The sequence below is a fragment of the Megascapheus bottae genome, chromosome 25, assembly GCF_031878675.1.
Source record: "Megascapheus bottae isolate mThoBot1 chromosome 25, mThoBot2.hap1, whole genome shotgun sequence".
In the NCBI taxonomy this organism is placed as follows: Eukaryota; Metazoa; Chordata; class Mammalia; order Rodentia; family Geomyidae; genus Megascapheus; species Megascapheus bottae.
The window spans coordinates 580272-594536 of NC_143533.1; the positions used below are offsets into that span (position 1 = coordinate 580272).

At 43.9% G+C, this 14265-nt stretch overlaps 1 pseudogene; it reads left to right on the forward strand.

The window, feature by feature from the left end:
* The first annotated feature begins 7798 nt into the window (after positions 1 to 7798).
* LOC150046103 (uncharacterized) lies at positions 7799 to 8507 on the forward strand (annotated as a pseudogene).
* The last annotated feature ends 5758 nt before the right edge of the window (positions 8508 to 14265 follow it).

Consider the following 14265-nt stretch of genomic DNA (forward strand, 5'->3'; position numbering starts at 1 on the left):
AGAAGAAGAAAGAACAACAACTTCTTAGCACTGGCTATGTCATCTCCCTATCTTGCAGCATTATGTTGTTGTTATCAGCATCATCATCATCATCATCATCATCATCATCATCATCATCATCATCACCAGTCCTGGGGCTTGAACTGCAGGCCTGGGCACTGTCCCTGTCTTTTGCTCAAGGCTAGTACTCTACCACTGGAGACACAGCCCCACTTCTGGCTTTTTCTGTTTATGTGGTACTGAGGAATCAGACTCAGGGTTTCATGCATGCTAGGCAAGCACTCTACCCCTAAGCTACAATCTCAGCCCCATTATGTTATTTTTTTAATGTTTATATCATGTTATAAAAGGTTGTAAATCTTCTGAGAATTTCATGTCTTTTGAACTGAACATTAACAAAAGAAGCCCAAAAGAAGAGTAGAGCAACAGACAGGCCTAGACCAGAGGCAAGGAAAGTTATGAACCAGGATGAGGTTCAAAATTTCCTATGGGGATGCAGTCTCTAAACATGTTTCCATTTCCCTATATGTATCTGTAGGTGAAGAAGTTGGTTTTTGGTTTTGGTTTTGCCAGCCCTGGGGCTTGAACTCAGGGCTTGAGCACTGTCCTTGGACTTTCTCAAGGCTAGAGCTCTACCACTTGAGCCACAGCACCACTTCCAGCTTTTACTACTTGTGTGGTACCAAAGAATAGAAACTGGGTCTTTGTGTGTGCTAGGCAAGCACTCTACCACTAGGCCAAACTCTGGCCCAAGAAGTTGTTTTTTGTTTACTTGTTTGTGATCATTTTCCCTCTCATTCTTTTGCACTAGTCACACCAACCAAGTCTTGGGGACCTTATGCACACAGGTCAATATTCAAAGACCTAGATATTTAATATATTATTAAAATTAAATATTGAAATTATTATTACATAATACACAACATAAATATTATTAAAATTAAAAATTGTTAAAATAGTGTGAATCCCCTCTGTCTCCTGAAAACTGAGGTATTGACTGTATGTACCCCAGGCCTTTTCAGGGATAGTGGGGTGAATCGGCAAAACTAGGTTCAACTGTGCAAATAGAAAACATCATATGACAAGCAGGGGAACTTTGTGGCGTCCTGATGGCGGAAGGGGCTTAGGGAAGGGGACCCTCACCTTGAACAGAAGACCAAAGGGAATTTGGAACCCAGGTCTCCAGGCAGCCACATTCCAGAGCCAGCTCCAACCACAGACTCATCCAGAGACAGCAAGGGAAGAGCCATATTTCCCTATTACTGTCTAATTTTTACTCTCAGCCCCCCCGACCCAAACCCCAACCCCACCCTGGACCCAGAAGAACCTTCTGGTCACCGTTTTTCTATGGAGAGACCTGCAGGTGGCACCTGGCGGTTCCCGTCGAGACAGCAGGGATCCAGACACTGCTGTGACTCTTCCCAGCCAACCCCAGCGGCCACCACGTACCCACGTGGATGTGTGAACCTCTCCACTGAGACATGTCCCGTACCCCCAGAAGCAGCAGCAGAGGGGCCACCGCCCGCCAGGGCCGTTCTGCGTCTGGTTGTGCATCTGCCCCGGGCGCTCGATGAGGACCCAGCGCCAGGGGAAGCAGATGCTGAACGAGGCCGGGCGCAGAGGGTGGCGCGCTCCAGGCAGCTCCACAGCCCGGGACAGCCCACCTGCAGCTGGCGGGTTTCCCATCCAGGGCCCTGGGGACAGACTCTCCTTCTCCTGTGTCAGGAGAGGACGGGCCACGACCCAGTTGGGAGGATCTGGATGGGCTGCTGGTCCCTACTGCACAGTCTATACCACCAGAGGGACACCATGGTGAGGCGGCTGGGCATCAGGAAGTGTCCATCACCACCGCCTGTGAGGACATCTGAAGAGGCAGTCCACACTAGAGCTGACCTCGATCCCCTCCGATCTGTGAGTAGCGATCTGGGTAGGCTCACAAGATCCAGACCCACCTTGCCCTGCGGAGGGCACCTTAGCTCCCGCAGATACAGCCCAGCTTGCTTCCCATGAAAGACTGGGAGCAGGACTTTGAGTGTGGAGGTGCATTGTAGAAACCCCTGAGCTCCACTGAGCACCCCTGGAAGTTAGCTACTGGGTTCCCCCACCCTCCAACCCCCTCTGTTTTTTTAATTTATGTGATTTTACTATTTATTTTAATAAAAGTTTACTGTTTATTTTTTTTTTAAAGTTCATTGAAGCCAAGCATGGTGATATGTTCCTATAACACTATCAAGAGGCAAAGATGTGGGGCTAGGAGTTTGGCCTAGTGGTAGAGTGCTTGCCTAGTATGTGTGAAGACCCAGGTTTGATTCCTCAGTATCTCATACATAGAAAAAAGCCAGAAATGGTGCTGAGGCTCAAGTGGTAGAGCTCTAGCCTTGAGAAAGTCCAAGGGCAGTGCTCAGGCCCTGAGCTCAAGCCAGGGCTGACAAAAAAAAAAAAAAAGCAAAGATATGAGGATCATAGGTGGATGCCAGCAAGAGCAAAATGTTAATGAGACCCCCATCTCAATCAGATGGCTGGGTGTAGGGTGGCATGCACTTGTAATTCCAGCCACAGGAGAGCCACATAAGTAGGCAGAATGTAATCTAAGGCTAATCCCAGGTAAAAGTTTGAGAGTATATTTGAAAAAATAGCTTATCATAAAAAGTTGCCAATGACTCATGCTAATCCCAGACCTCAGGAAGCTAAGAGCTGAGAACTGAAGTTCAAAGCCAATCTGAGCAGACCAAATGCACAAAATTCTTATTTCTAGTTAACCAGCAAAAAGCTGGGGTTGGAGGCATGGCTTAGATGGTAAAGCTCCAGCCATGAGTGAAAAAGCAAGCGAATGAGGCCATGAGTTCAAGCCCCAATAATGACAAGAAAAGGAAAGGAGAGGGGAGAGAGGGAGGAAGGGAGGGAGGAAGGGAAGAAAAACAGAAAGGAAGAAAGAAAAAAGGAAGGAAAGCAAAAAGGGAGGAAAGAGAAGAAAGAGGAGGGAAGGAAGGAGAGAAAGCAAAAGAGCAAGGGAAGGAGAGGTGGGGGAGAGTCTACCTAACAACTGTAAGGTCCTGAGTTACAGTCTCAGTAACATCAAGTGAAAAAAAAAAGTTTACTGATTTCAGACCTCCCTCTATCCCTTAAAGCTTACAATAGATCAATGATATCTGACCCTGCAATCCCCTCCCCCAACACCACTCTTTTTTTGGTCTTTCCTACATGTACTCGCATTAAATCAACGAGTAACATAAACATCTAGGAGCATCTTCATATGGTGCTTATATTTTGGGCTCTCATGTAAGGTTGGTTACATACTTGTAATTTCAACAAGTGAGTCACCAGCCCAGACTCTTGTTTGGAGACTTCAATTTCCACTTACATGTCTAGCAGGCACCTAAAACACTATGTATCTGGAATTGAATCCATTTCCCTTATACTTAACAGTTCTCAACTGAGACGGTTTCCTTCTTGACTGGCACAAGTTAAGTGACATTGCTACAACTCCCGATGCGTAGACATGGGAGGTTAATGATCCTGTTGTTTATAGGATTGTTCTCTATACCAGTGAATCATTTACACCCCAAGTGCACGGAGCTAATGTCAAGACAACCAGCACAAACCCCTCCCCTGTTTTTTGTTTTGGTTTGGTTTCATACTGAGGCTTGAACTCAGGGCCTCATCCTCTCCCTTGGCTTTTTTTTTCTCTGCTCAAGAGTGATGTTCTATTTGAACCATACCTCCATTTCCAGCCTTTTGCTGGTTAATTGGAGATAAGTCTCACTTTTCTACCCAGATTGGCTTTGAGCTGAGATCCCCAAATCTTCCTGAGAAGTGAGTATCACAGGTATGAGGCATAAACTCATAGTCTAAAATCCCCTTCTTGGGGGAAAACCAAGACGGGTGGAGGGTGTAGGGGGGAGGGTAATGGGTACCAAGACATGTGAAAGGGTATCAATGTATGTGAATTAATGCACCTTCTATCTGGCAAATATCATGTAACCCTTTTACTAATTACAATAAAAAAAAAGAAAAAAAGAAAATCCCCTTCTTTTATTTTATTTTATTTTTATTTTTATTCTTTATTTTGGCCAGGCCTTGGGCAAAAAGAAGCTCAGGATCTGAACGTACTCTACCACTTGAGCCACAGCTTCACATCCAGCTTTTTGTTTCCTGGTTAATTGGAGGTAAAGAGTCTCATGAACAACCTCCCTGCCTGGGCTAGCTTCAAACTACAGTCCTCAGATTTCAACCGCCTGAGTAGTTAGAATTACAGATGTAAGCTACCAACACCCACCGGAAATCCCCATTTAAAAAAAAAAAAAGATTTTATCACAACTCTAAGATTCCATCTCACTCCATTTAGAATGGCCAAGATCAAGAAATCTAATGACAACAGATGCTGTAGGGGTTGTGGTCAGGAGGGATCACTACTACACTGCTGGTGGGAGTGCAAACTCATTCAACCACTATGGAAAGTAGTATGGCAGTTCTTCAAAAGACTAAACATAGAGTTCCCCTATGACCAACAATTCCACTCCTTGGCATTTACCCAATCGACCAGAAACAAGAACATACTAAATCCACTAGCACAACAATGTTCATTGCAGCACGATTTACCATAGCAAAGTTATGGAACCAACCCAAATGCCCCTCAGTTGATGAGTGGATCAACAAGATGTGGTATTTATACACAATGGAATTCTATGCTGCTGTCAGAAAGAATGACATTGCCCCATTTGTAAGGAAATGGAAAGACTTAGAAAAAAATCATATTAAGTGAAGTAAACCAGACTCAGAGGAACATAGGCTCAATGGTTTCCCTCATTTGTTATAATCAGTAGAAACCTTGGGCTCTCCTAGCAGAGAGTTACAATAGAACAAAACCTAGATAGTTAAGGCCGAATGACACTAAATGAAAGGACCCCTAAGATATTTCAAATGTCAAGTTTAACAAGTATTGAAGAATGGGATCTCAATATGCAATCGCTGGCACATAAATTTAAGAACAAAATTAAAATTAAGCTGAGAGTTTGTATGTCATAGATACATAGCAATCTATATAACATTATGTCTATAGGTTATATATCCCATCATAGACTTTTATGTCTATGTAGTTATATTTATATCTCCAAGTTCGTGTCAATGACCTTGAATACCTGAGTATAGTGCCCTTGCTCTTGTATTGTTTGGATCTAATATCCACATATCAAGGAGACCATTGAGGGACCAGAAATCCCCTAAGTCCCCCTCAGATACTCGCTTAATAAAACCCTTAAGTGAAAATTAACTTCTCAACAAGTAAGTGTTCAGTTTTGTATTTCATAAGGCCCTTTCATTAGGTTATAAAAAATGGCTTGTAAAAGATGCTTGCTAAACAATTCTGTAAGAATGCTTGCTAAATGATTTTTGCTAAATAATTGCATTAAAAAAACTATAAATGGAATAAGAATAAGGAAGAACTGTATGTGCAAGACATACCTGTGGTTTGAACCTAAAAGTGTCATTTCTGCTTGCTCAAGCAGTCAGTTTGTGGTTTTTTGCCTTCAAAAGGACTGTGCAAAATGTAACCAGGAACTCTTCCCTCCTCCGAGCTAGAGGGTGAGTTCCCAGCCAGGCTGGTATCCTGCAATAAACCCTTGCTGTTGCATTTCGGACTCCTCGATCTCGGTGGTCTTCATTGGGGGACCCCTCCGTTGGGCATAACATCTGGGGGCTCGTCCGGGATCCCCCAGGAACCCCACCGAGAGTCCGAAAGGTTTGTTGCCTTCCGATCGCTCTGCTTTCTGTTTGCGTCCATCATCCTTTTACTTTCGTTTGCAGTCCATCGGTCGCGTTTGTATTTGCAGACTCTCACTGGGGCAGACGTGTCCGGACAGTGATCCTGGAGGGAACGGGAGACGTCCCGATCCCCACTTGGGGCAGGGGTCTTCCAGACCCTCAGCCGTTTGAGGGCACCGAGGTGGTGTCTGTTCAATTTGACAGCACTCCCCAAGGAGGGGAGGGAGGGAGGGAGTCTCTCTAATTCCTCCTCTCACCAAGTGGAGCATGATTGGGCAGCTGCCAATCAATCGTGAAGAAGCGCCGTTTGGAAATCAACCCCGGGGTCGTCCCGTGAAATTTGTTAGTCTGAAATGGTTGACTGCTGTCGCTGATGTGTTTGTCTTTGGTTTAATTCTGTTCTTCGTTCTTTACGAAATGGGGAATAACACCTCTTCTCCCCTAGATCTGACCCTTGCCCATTGGCGAGGTGTGCAGGAGACTGCTAACAACTATAGTGTCATAACTAAAAAGAAAAAGTGGGTCACTCTCTGCTCCCCCGAGTGGCCCACATTCAACGTCGGGTGGCCCACCGGTGGAACTTTTGATTTAGCAACCATTCAGAAAGTGCAAGAGGTCATCTTTCGCTGGCGCCCAGGGCATCCTGACCAAATTCCCTATCTAATTACGTGGAGGGGGTTGGTAGAAAAAGAAGGAGGACCGTACCCCTGGGTAAGGTCATTTTTACCTCCGCAGGTTTCTAATTCAACTGTTCTGACCACCCGGATCAAGAAGGCACACACTCACGCTCCCATTTTACAGGGGGGCACTAGTGAGATGGAACTTTTTCCCCCTCCCTATGCACCCCCGCAACCTACGGCTGCGGCTGTGGCCCCAGATTCACAGGGCTTAGGTGAGGGCCCGGCTCGCCCCACCCGGAGTAGCCTTCCCTTTACTCCTAAACGCCAACCTTATTTCGCCTTTGAATGGCATGACCCTGAAGTAGGGGTCAGTGGGCAGCTAACTTGGACTAAACTACCCCAGGGATTCAAGAATTCACCCACCATCTTCAATGAAGCTCTACATGAAGATCTGAGTGAGTATCATGCCCTAAACCCTGATGTGAGTTTGCTCCAATACGTAGATGATTTATTATTGGCAGCAGAAAGTGAGACAGATTGTATCATGAGAAGTGAAAAGTTGTTGATGACCCTGGGGCAATTAGGGTATCGAGCATCAGCAAAGAAAGCTCAAATATGCCAGAAAAAGGTAGAATATCTTGGATACATACTAAAGAAAGGACAGAAATGGCTTTCTGAAGCCAGAAAAGAAACTGTGTTAAAAATCCCTATGCCTACGACAGCCAGACAAGTCAGGGAGGTTTTGGGAACAGCAGGCTTCTGCCGGCTGTGGATACCAGGCTTCGCTGAAATGGCCAAACCCCTTTATGAGGCCTCTAAAAGCTCCCCTGTGTTCAATTGGACGGAACAAATGCAGAAGGCTTTTGAGGCAAACAAAAAGAGCCTCTTAGAAGCCCCTGCCTTGGGCTTACCTGATGTAAACAAACCTTTCATGTTGTTTGTGGCAGAGAATAAAGGGATAGCAAAGGGGGTGCTCACTCAGCCAATTGGACCCTGGAAATGGCCGATAGCTTACCTATCGAAAAAGTTGGATCCTGTCGCTGCTGGGTGGCCCCCATGCTTAAGAACAATAGCAGCAGTAGCTCTCCTAGTAAAGGATGCGGATAAACTGACTTTGGGACAAAATTTAACTGTGGCCACTCAACATGCTATAGAAGGAGTGCTAAAACAACCACCTGACCGGTGGATGAGCAATGCCCGCAAGGTCCATTACCAGACTCTATTACTTAACCCCTCACGAATCAGTTTTTGTGTACCTACAGCCTTGAATCCAGCCACTTTACTACCAGATCCAGACTTGGACGCACCTCTGCATGACTGTGAGCAGATTCTGGCCCAAGCATGTCCATGGGGCTATATACCAAGAGAGAGGGCTCCTGACAGCAGAAGGAAAAACCATCAGAAACAAATGTGAAATTATGAGTCTTATTCAGGCCCTTTGGGGGCCCACAAAGATTGCTATTATGCATTGCCCTGGTCACCAAAAAGGAACTGATGCAGTGACCAAAGGAAATAACTTGGCTGACCGAGCTGCTAAGGAAGCAGCCTTCCAGCCTAACACGGGAGTACTGACTTTAATAGACCCAGGGCCACGGGTCTTACCTTCCATGCCTCAGTACTCACAAGAAGACTTGGCTCATAAACCCCCGGACAGAGAAGGCAACAAGGATTGGTGGAGAACTTGTGAGGGAAAGCTTATATTGCCACAGGAACTGAGTAAAGAGGTCCTTAAAAAAAATCCACCGAGCTTCTCACATAGGAACTCGAAGAATGCAAGATTTACTTCGACGCTCCCAGGTAAAGATCAGACAAGGGAACCAACTTATTGAAGACATTGTTAAACACTGTAAGGCTTGTCAACTGACAAATCAAAAGGAGCCCGTCTCTGAGGGGACAGGCCAGGTGTGTATTGGGAAGTAGACTTTACAGAAATTAAACAAGGAAAGTTTGGATATAAATATTTGCTAGTTTTTGTAGATACTTTTTCAGGATGGGTCGAGGCCTACCCCATGAAGCATGAGACTGCAACTGTTGTAGCCAAAAAGATCCTGGGAGAACTCCTACCCAGATATGGCTTCCCATCCACTATAGGACCAGATAATGGACCAGCCTTCGTCTCAAAAGTAAGTCAAGGAATAGCTTCTGCATTGGGGGCAGATTGGAAGTTGCATTGTGCCTATAGGCCCCAGAGCTCAGGACAAGTGGAAAGGATGAATCCGACCCTAAAAGAGACCTTAACAAAATTAGCCTTGGAGACTGGCGCAGACTGGGTGACGCTTCTTCCTTTTGCTTTATTTAGAGTAAGAAATTCTCCGTATCAATTAGGCTTTACCCCCTTTGAAATAATGTATGGGTATCCCCCACCTATCATTCCAAGCCTACAAGTAGATTTGGTAACTGAGTTAGATGATGTAAAGCTCTTAAACAAACTTGATTATTTGCAGCTTGTGCATAAAAATGTATGGCCTCAACTTAAAGCCCTCTATGATTCAGCTTCTATTCCAAACCCCCATTTATTTAGACCCGGTGATTGGGTACTCATCCGAAGGCACAGCTCTAAAAACTTGGAGCCACACTGGAAAGGACCCTACGTCGTGTTGCTGACAACCCCCACGGCCCTCAAGGTAGACAGAATCACCACCTGGATTCATCATTCACACGCCAAGCCTTCAAAGAAGACTACCGTGGTGAAACATGGGAGGTCTCCAAACACCCGACTCAGCCATTGCACATTCGCTTAAAGAAAAAGTTGGACTAAGAATGGGACTAAGTTTTACAATTATTTTCATCTTGTTTCTTCCCTGTGGCAGGTCTAATGTTAACTCCCATCCCCCTTTTAATTGGGAATGGGTAATTGAGAACCCAATAACTAAAGGACAACAGGTTCTCCTTACTCGTGTTGGACCCCAATCTCTTGGTTTCCACAATTAAGCTTTGATCTGTGTCAAATAGGAAAATACACCCAGCCCGTGTTCACTTCAGGACTTGGAAATGCCCCCCCGCCCCCGTGCGTGTTCTGTTCTTTTTATATTTGCCCTCAGCCAACGGGCTATTCAACCTATGGAGGACCCCGAGAGTTTTACTGTGCCCGCTGGGGATGTGAGACTTATGCTACAGATCTGACAACAACTGGAGAAGACTACATACAGGTGACTAGGAATGGACCCCAGGTTAAGTTAAAATTTACAGAGAAAGGGGCATTGGACCAAACTTGGGGATTAGGCAAAACATGGGGTCTTAAACTTCATAAATGTTATATGGGAAAAAATGGATATATTCCAACTGGAGAAGCAGACATCCTATTTATCCTCAAGCTTTCTAAAAATCCTACAGCTAAACTCCAATTACCACCACCCACTACTAAACCCACTACTGAACCCACTATTAAACTCATACCTATTACTAAGCCCATATTAGTCAAGGAACAAAGACCTTCCCTTATTTATATATCTAATAATAAGGATCATAAAAATATCCTATTGGATGTAATGCAAAAAGCTTATATAATTTTAAATTACACTAAGCCTAATTTAAGGAAATCTTGCTGGCTTTGTTACGATGATGCCCGCCTTATTATGAGCTGTTACTGATATAGTATCCATTACCACTAGGAATGATGCTTGCAGATGGAAGTCAAAGGTGGGACTCAATTTCAACCATATAACAGGATCAGGAGTCTGTGGGAAATCCAGAAAATGAAATGGCCCAAATATGTAACCAGGTCATAGGTAGAACATTAGGAACTGGCTATTGGTTGCCCCTGCAGGACGCCTGGTGGATTTCTTCCAAAACAGGTCTCACCTCTTGTGTACATGCCACTGTTTTAGAAAATCTTAAAGAATCTTGTGTGCTAGTATGATTAATGCCCATTATTACATGTTATTCAGATGCAGATTTCTTTAATAGCTGGACGAATTCTTGGAAAAAATATAATCTAAAACATGGTCCTAGAACAAAAAGAGAGCCCTTTACAGCCATTACCCTAAGCTTATTGTTAGAAGCCAGCTTAGAAGGACTTGGTACAGGAATAACCTCCCTAGTCCAACAAAAAGATATTATGATGATTTAAGAATGTCTATAGATGAAGATATCAAAAGGATAGAGGAATCTATCTCTCATCTGCAAGAATCCCTAACATCGTTATCAGAGGTGGTTCTCCAGAATAGAAGGGGATTAGATTTATTATTTGTACAGCAGGGAGGACTCTGTGCTGCATTAGGAGAAGAATGTTGTTTTTATGTAGATCACTCGGGGCTTGTAAAGGATAATATGGCTAAAGTTAGAGAAGGGCTAGAAAAAAGACAAATAGAGTAGGAATCAAAACAAAACTGGTTTGAAAAATGGTTTGGATATTCCCCTTGGCTTGCAACTTTAATACCTACTTTATTAGGAGCATTAGTTTTTGTTATTATAATATTAATCTTTGGGCCCTGTATTATCAATAAAGCTAGGCAATTCATTCAAAGCAGGATAGAATTCACACAGTTGATGAGCCTGCAGGAGACACATTATTAGGAGAGCCTAGCTGTTGATGGCAATGAGTAAACTTATGATCAAAGAAGTCATTATGTACAAGAAGAGTTTCAGGACTCGCCTTGAAAGGCAAGATCCATGATTGGATCTGTTAATGGCAAAACCTAAAAAAAGGGGGGAATGAGGGACCAGAAATCCCCCTAAGTCCCCCTCAGATACTCACTTAATAAAAATGAAAATTAACTTCTCAACAAGTAAGTGTTCAGTTCTGTATTTCATAAGGTCCTTTCGTTAGGTTATAAAAAAAATGGCTTGTAAAAGATGCTTGCTAAACAATTCTGTAAGAATGCTTGCTAAATGATTTTTTGCTAAATAATTACATAAAAATTATAAATGGAATAAGCATAAGGGAGAACTGTATGTGCAAGACATACCTATGGTTTGAACCTAAAAGTGTCATTTCTGCTTGCTCAAGCAGTCAGTTTGTGGTTTTTGCCTTCAAAAGGACTGTGCAAAATGTAACCAGGAACTCTTCCCTCCTCTGAGCTAGAGGATGAGTTCCCAGCCAGGCTGGTATCCTGCAATAAACCCTTGCTGTTGCATTTCGGACTCCTCGATCTCGGTGGTCTTCATTGGGGGACCCCTCTGTTGGGCATAACAACCATTAGCCTTTTGTTCCTTTGATCTTGGCTTATCTCACTCCTCATGAATTGTTCTAGTTTCATCCACTTCCCAGTGAATGCCATTATTTTATCTTCTCTTGTGGCTATATAATTCATATATATATATATATATATATATATAGAGAGAGAGAGAGAGAGAGAGAGAGAGAGAGACAGACAGAGAGACAGAGAGACAGAGAGACAGAGAGAGACAGAGACAGAGACAGAGACAGAGACAGAGAGAGCACCACATTTTGTTGCCGTTCATGTGTAGTGGGGCATCTGGGTTGTTTCCATGGCTTGGCTATTGTGAATACTGCAGCGATTAACAGAGCTGAGCAGGTGTTCTTAGATGCCTAGAAGTGGTATGGCTGGGTCACAGTGAAGGTCTAAAATCCCCATTTTTTGATGAATAGGAAATTTAACCCAATGCTTCTCTTCATGTGTGTGTGTGTGTGTGTGTGTGTGTTTCTATGGCTTGAACTCAGGATCTTGTCACTGTCCCTCAAGGCTCAAGGCTAGTGCCCTACCACTTGAGCCACAGCTCCCCTTTTGGCTTTTTGGTGGCTAACTGTAGAGAAGAGTCTCCCAAACTTTTCTTTCTGAGCTGGCTTTGAACCATGATCCTCAGATGTCTGGCTCCTGAGTAGTTAGGATTTCAAGTGTAAACCACTGGCACCCACCCCTTCTTTCCCTCTACATTCAACACCCCGTGGCTGAGATTGTTAAAACTGTCTTTATATCTGTCTCTATGTGTTCCCCTGTGATACTGTGTAATCTTCCCCCACGCACAAACCTCCTCTTGGCATCTTCTCCCTCTCCATTGCTTTTCAGGTTCTAATCAACAGAAGATCTTCATGATGAAAGAGACCTATTCTTTCTTCCAAGCCTTTGTTATCCTCTGTAACCATTCTCACTCTGTCTCCTAATTACAACCATACCAGACTTCCTATAGCTTCCAGAGCACACCACCATTCCTCTGTTTGGGAAAAAAAACAAAAAACAACAAAAAAGAAGACACAACTTTCCCCATTGGCCAGCTCCACTGTGAAAGCCCGCCTCCAGCACTGGAGCGCTCTTCCAAGCTGGCCAGGTTGCTTTCTCTTTGCTCCTCTAGGATTTCTGTGGGCTGTTTTTTACTCTCATCTGGGCCCCTGGTGATTGATCTCTGCCTTCTGCATCAAAGGGCTTCGTTACCCTTGGACTTGTTCAATTGAGTCTGTGAGAATACTAATCAGAGGGTCGAGATGGGCTGGCTTCTATTCTAAATAGTCTCTCCATTAAATTACCTTCAGTTAGCATATTTTTTATATATGGTGGTTATTTCTCTTATATTTTAGTATCCTAGTGCAGTTACCATTGAGACTGCTGTGGAAGGAATGAAAAATAGATATCTACGAATAAATACTGTCATTATCTTATATCTCAGTATCTCATTATCTCATTATTATTAGCCTTCTCTATACAACCTTTAGGGCCCATGACCATGAAGATTCTCAGAACAAAGCCGACTGCTGATGGCTCACCTCTATAATCCTAGCCATTCAGGAGGCTGAGATCTGAGGATTGCAGTTCAAAGTCAGCCCAAGCACAAGAAAAGTCTATGAGATTCTTATCTCCAACAAACTGCCAAAAAGTCAGAAGTAGAGCTGTGGCTCAAGTAGCAGAATGCTAGCTTGAGTGAAAAGGTTCCTGGACAGCTTCCAGTTCTGAGTTCAAGTACTTGGTAAATACACACTCACACACACACACACACACACACACACACACACACGCACACTCAGAATAGTACTGGAAAGGGTGACACATGACTATAATCGCTGTACTGTGGAGGCTTGTGGCAGGATTTCAAAGTCAATGCTATATTGGACTACATAATGAGAGCCTGTCTCAAACAAAAAATTGAATAAATAAATACTGGGGCTAGGAATGTGGCTTAGTGGTAAGAGAGCTTGCCTAGCATATGTGAAGCTCTTGATTCAATGCCTTATCACATAAACAGAAAAACCTGGAAACAGCGCTGTGGCTCAAGTGGTAGAATGCTAGCCTAAGCACAGAGAGGCTAAGGGACAGAGCTTAGACCCTAAGTTCAAGCCCCAGGACCGGCAAATAAATAAACATTTAAAGATTTACCAGAACATTGAAGAATGTTTTATCCTGGTGTGGGGCAGAGGAGGGAAGCCTCAGAGGAGGAATGGTGATTAGGAGAGGAAAAGTTAAGACAATACAGTCATGATACTCAATAGACATAGGTGAAAATAGAACTGGGTAAATTGAGGTTATGAATTGGGTTGGGAATGATAGAGAATGATAGAGGGGTTACACTGACCCAGAGGCATTGAATTCTAAATTCATAGGTTGAATTGAAACCTCTCAGGACTTAAAAGATCAATTTTTTTTTACCATTTCAGGGCCTTGAACTCAGGGTCTGGGATCTATTCCTGAGCCAAAGCTCCACTTTCAGCTTTTTGGTAATTGGAGATCAGGGTCTCACAGCCTTTCTTATCTAGGCTGGCTTCAATCCACAATCCTTAGATCTCCGCCTCCTGAGTAACTAGACTTACAGGCATGAACTACCAGTGCTTAGCCTTAAAGATAATATTTTTGCCAGTCCTGGGCTTTGAGCTTAGGGCCTGAGCACTGTTCTTGGACTTTCTCAATGCTAGAGCTCTACCACTTGAGCCTCAGCACCACTTCTGGCTTTTTTCTATGTATGTGGTACTGAGGAATCGAACCCGGGTCTTCATGCA